This window comes from Cajanus cajan, chromosome 8, assembly GCF_000230855.2.
Source record: "Cajanus cajan strain Asha chromosome 8, NIPB_CcT2T_4, whole genome shotgun sequence".
NCBI classification, from domain to species: Eukaryota; Viridiplantae; Streptophyta; class Magnoliopsida; order Fabales; family Fabaceae; genus Cajanus; species Cajanus cajan.
This window is the reverse complement of record NC_138524.1, coordinates 26,287,268-26,293,267: the sequence shown is the minus strand read 5'-3', so window position 1 is coordinate 26,293,267 and position 6,000 is coordinate 26,287,268.

Below are 6,000 nucleotides of genomic sequence, written 5' to 3'. Positions count from 1 at the left end.
AGGAGGGATGGAGGTGGTCTAATTGAAAAGGTGGGTGAAGTCTAAATTTGTGAGAGGTTTTATATTGGTAGATGTTTGAGTAGGTGTGGAAGCGAAATTAAGGGAGTAGGGTTATGGTGTAGGAAAAGTTTGGTGTTTGGATGGTTGGAAAGAGGTGTTATTTGTTCTAGCATTCCAACCACAATGGTTGTGAGGGACTCATGGTGATGATCTTAAATTGTTGTTGATTGTAACACCCTAAAAATTTCAACTCAGTAATTAAGTAATTATCTATTCCAATTTATTTGTTACGTCTTTATTAGTGATAATAGATAATACACTACTAGATTTTAATTCTTTAGCAATATTTTCTTTCTTACATTTGTTAAATGTTATTATATATTAAATAAATAGTTTATTTGGTAACATTTTTTTAAAAATGTCATTATAGATAAAGTAACATTTTTTATTTCAATATTATTCTTTCCGATTGTTTTTAAAATCAAAGTCTCATATCGAATAAAAAAATGTCACATAAGTTATATTGCAATATTCTTTTTTAAAAAATGTTACTATACTTGCTTCTAAAATCAAAGTCCAACATCGAGTAAAAAAAGTATATTTCTCTCATCTCAGATTGTTACTCATAATTAAAGTCTAACATCGAATAGATGAATGACTCATAAAAAGTATATATAATCATATAGTTATTCTTAAGATAAATAAATTTTGATATTTTATATATAATTAGTGGTGATTAACTAAGAATGTCTTCCCCTAAAAAAATTAAGAATGTCTTTAATCATCTATTAAAGAACTCTTAGGAGTTTAGGATGCATAAAAATATAATAATTGAGATTAATATCTAAATTAAAATTAATTACGATTTTATAGAGTTAACAAAATTTTAGCAACATCATTAAAATATTACAAAAATATCATTAAAATGTTACAAAAATACTACTTTGATAACATTTGAAAAATGTTGCTTAATTATGTAAAAATGTTATTAAAATTCTTTAGCAACATGGACTATATACAATATTTGATAATATGTTGCTAAAACAAATTAGTAACATTTATACACAATTAAGCAACATTTTTCAAATGTTACTAAAAATTATTTGTGTTGTAGTGATATGATAATTAAATAAACAAATGAAAGTGATGAAAATTTTAATCTAATAAATTAAATTAGAATATATATATATATATATATATATATATATATATATATATATATATAGTTTATGTATGTGTCTGTGTGTATTGTATATAGTCAATTATAGTTTAACTTAATTAAACTAAAATTTAATTACACTACATAAAGTTTGCACTGTACAAGTTTACACTATATAACATAACATAGTACATGATTAATTTGAATTAAACAATATCTAGATAATTAACACCATAACCCATGTTAATTAACAAAAAAAATCAACTATTTTAGTAAAAGCAAATTAATTATAACATCTCTTGTTCATACACACTTTAATCATATTTGGTAATAAATTCAATAGGAAATTAACCTAATACACTTCCTAGGATTCAAAGGTCAATGATATTTTTTTTACTTTACTCACCTTTTTCCTTTAGGAAAGTTTACAAATCCTCTGGCCAATTAAATTGCCCCATCACTTGACTCTTTGATGGCTTATGCAAGAAGGAAAATAATCTATTCAAAGGCCACAATCTCTCAAGTGGTTTTCATATATAAGTTATAGAGAGGAAGGAGTTGTGTTTGCTTTCAATCAACCTAGCCATTGTTTTCTTGAAGTCATTCTAAGGAATACCAAGGTAAGAATAGTATAAACTTATACTCTTATTTTCCTTCTTAAAATGTGTCATTCTCCTTTTAAACTAAAATAAATCTCTTCCATTTTTATGTTGGTTTCTAGTCGATCCTAGGCACACACAAGTGCTTGAATCCATTCTCATTGCAAGTTTATTGTTCAAAAACTTAAGGTATGGTGGAGTTCCTTATCTTACTCTTAACTATTTGTTTATCTCATGCATGTGTGGTTGTGAGAGACCTTGTAGGGTTCTCATTATGTGGTCTATTTTTTTTTTACTTAGGTATTTTCTCTAGTTTCTTCACATAGCTGCTATTGCTTTTGTATTTATTTTATTTTCGTGACTCTTACTAAAAAAATGGGACCACTTCCTATTAAATTCATTCCTCTGAAATCAATGGAAAAAATTTCAAAACGTTTTGAGTACTGTAGCTATTATTAGTTTAATTATTTTTAAAATATGTCAAACTCCATAAAAACACTATTTTATTTTTTTTTAAAAAAAATCTCTGGAACAAGATCATGCGGTGCAATAAGTGAAGAGGACCATTTGTAACACCCCAAGTTTTTCTAAATAAATTAATTGAGATGTTTTTATAAATATTAGCGCTTTTAATTAAATAAAAAGAAAGGTTGCAAAAATAATTTATAAATATGTGTTGGAAGAAATATATTTATTTATTTTATGTATTTAATTATAAGTTTAATTAATTAAAAGGAAGGAAAATGTAACCATGGTTATTCTTTTTAGTAATGGATTAACTGTGAGTTAAGAAGTTTTAAGAGGGGATTAATGTCAATTTTATTTTTATGTTCCCATACATTTAAGCTTCTAATATTTTTGCATCTCAAGAGCATAGGGAACAAGAGGCTATCAGAGATCTTCTTAGAGATCCACACGCAACGTCTAGCATTCATTGAGGTAGAGAGATTGACCCCAATCTTTTTTCTATTCTTGTATGCTGAGAGAGTGAAATCTCAAACTTTGGTCATAAATTGTGAATCAATGTTTTGCTCTCTTCTTATGTGCCTAATTTACAATAATTGATATGTGTATATGTCTAGTTTTGTGTTAATCATTGTAAATCATGAATTTATGAATGCTTATGATTCCTGTAGGAACCCTAGGTATTGGGTAAAAGGAATTAGTAAGTAACAATTAATTTTGAATGAAAGGGGTATGTAACTATTGGTTAAATTATATAGAGTAAGGTTGTTTACATGATTTTACCAATCACTAGTACACAAAGGGTCTTTTACGTCGCCTTTTTTGAGCCTTTTACGTCGGAAAAGGTTCCGACGTTAATACGGGAGACGTAAATTTACGTCGCCTCTGAAAGGCGACGTAAATTTACGTCGGGGATTCTCACAGACCGACCTAAAAGGGACAAAAAACAGCCACAATTTTACGTCGGACATGGAGTGGTCCGACGTAAATTTACGTCGGCCATTGCTAGGCCCGACGTAAATTTACATCGGACAACGCCATGTCCGATGTAAATTGTGGCTGTTTTTTTTTTTAAAACTATAAATTTTTGATATACCCAACACCTGCATATAAATATAGTCCAAAATACCAAATCTAAACCAGGCAGTCCAGAATAGAAATTCAAATTATATTTCAAAATTGAATGACAAAAGCTATAAATCCTATTATCCTAAAAAAGCTATAAAACATATGTTTGTCAATGCTATCTAACTAACTAAACTAACTAACTATCAAACTATAAACGTAATATCTAACTAACTAAACTTAGAAAAAAAGTTGTCCATTGTTCTCTTATCTTGAGCAACTCATCTTCGGGCAATGAAGATGGATCTTGAAAGACCTGAGACATTAATTTAAGTGTCATTAATATGCAATGTTAATTATCCTAAAGGTAAATATAGTTAAATAAATTTTGATATGAATTACCTGCGCCCAAGAATCAATAATACCCGCAGAAACTATGGCTCTCATCCAATACATGATGTAATAGCCACATTCAAACGAGTCTTGTTTCTTATTACACTAAAATGAGAAACAAATAACTATTATTTCCAAAGTCAATAAATTTAAATATTATTGACTGTATGAATTAATTTGCTAACCTTAGGACATATGAAATGCAATGACTTTGATGATCTGCCTCTTCCACTTAATATATTAGTTCCAGACACGATTCTAATTAATTGAAATAAAAATAAATGTTAGCCAATATATATAATTACAGTTTTAAAACATAATGAAAAAATTTAGTTACCCTTGTAATTGGCATTTAATTTCGTGGCTTGGTTTTCGATGTAGTGAACAAAACCACACCACGGTGTATTCCTTAGGAATGATTACCATTAACTGTCAATGGGACCTACATTGTATGACAAACAAATTAGTTATAAAATTACCATGATTAAAAAACCAATTAAAAAACTAACCCGTCAATGTATGGAGCCATGTATATATCTCTTCTTGAGTCACTCATCCATGTTTGCATATATTGCTGGATCTGGACCTGAGTGTTTCCTGATTTTTGGATTGATTGAGGCTCAATAAATCCATATACTTCTGCTTGTCCTTGCTCCACACTCAATTTGTCCATGTACCTAACACAAATAATTATTATAAGTTAAATGTAATTATTGTAAATTTAGACTCATAAAAGAAAATATGACTTACATGGCCCACAGCTGTATGATAGATATATTTAACATGGAGTTTCCCCCAACAATCTCTAATGCATCAGGCAAAGATATGTATAGTGGAACATCATAGCTATCAACTCCAAAAACTCTAATGTCCCACTGCAATTGAATTGGTTTCTTCTTTAATCGTGGTAATATGATTAGAAGCTTAGATATGGGATCACCCTCAGCTTCTGCGATATCAGCATCATCAACATGAGGTTCTCTGATGACCTCCTTACCACGATTGATAAAATCCTAAAGAAATAATGAAAATTAGTTAAACAATAATAGAATTATAAGAATATAAAAGAGCAATAATATAATTACCTTTGCCCGTGCTGAAAGCGGCATGACCAAACGTTTTGGCCAAGCTAAGAATGTGCCGGTTGCCTGCCCCACTAGTTGAACCTCTATATTGAGCAAAGGCACTGGAGCAGCAGCATCTTGAACTTGGTCAACCACAACCCGTGTCCAGTCTGGCTGTAGAGGGACACCATGGATGGTTGAGCCACCCTCAAATACTCGGCCAAAAGCCACTAACCGTGGGGGGTCATCCTCAACATATAACTCACACTGGTTTGGTACATCAGTGTGAGTCTGATCCGGTGAGGGATTTGGAGCAGCATAACTCCCTTTAGTGCTTACTCGAACACCATCATGAGCAACTGCAGTCTGTTGCTGAGAACGAGCCAAAAGTTCAAACTTCTGTTCAAACTGTTTTTGAATATTCTTCAATCTCTCTTCAAACTGACTCTCCAATCTCTGCTCCAATCTCTGCATAACCTCTTGACTGCAAGAGTCAACAGTGCTCCTCGATGATCGGGCACCAAAGAAATCTCGGTGGCTCCAAGAACCACCAACACCACGCACACGGCCTCCGTGCTCTGGCCTTCCTATGGCCGTTGTGAGGATATCATTCCGACCATCAGAAACAAATGAGCCCTGGGTGCTCTGCTCAACTAAACCCTCCTACAACATATTAACAATAAGTATACCCTAAACTACACTTATGAATTAAATGAGTTGAAATGAAGAGTGTTAGTTTTACTTACTATTTTATCCGCAACGACCCTTGTAGACTCAGAAGTCATTTGCCCATCTGATTTTGTCCGGGCTGCTATCCACATCTCATGGCGGGGAGGTGACTCCACACGGTCAGCAGACTCAACCCCTGCTGCCTCTGCCCTAGCCTTCTTCATTTCCTTTTTTTTCTTTCATATCCCCCTCTTGACAATAGACGGGGTGCATCATTCTTGGCCTGTCGTTCTTGGGCAGCTATTCTTTTAGCCTGCAATAATACAAAAAAGAAAATAAGATTAATTAAAATATACCTTAAGTATTTGTGTCAATGTAAGAGTTATCAATAACTAACCTACCACGAAGGGTCCAATCGAGTGGCACGAAATTGCATTCACTCCTCATCAGTGATCTGGTACTTTAGACAGGGAGTCTCATTTTGTCGCTCTCCAAATACATACTCCCGTGTCAAGAAAATCTTGAAGTCTCTCCACCTGGTGGCCAGGGCAGATAACATCTTCCTCCTCATGACCTCAGTATTGGG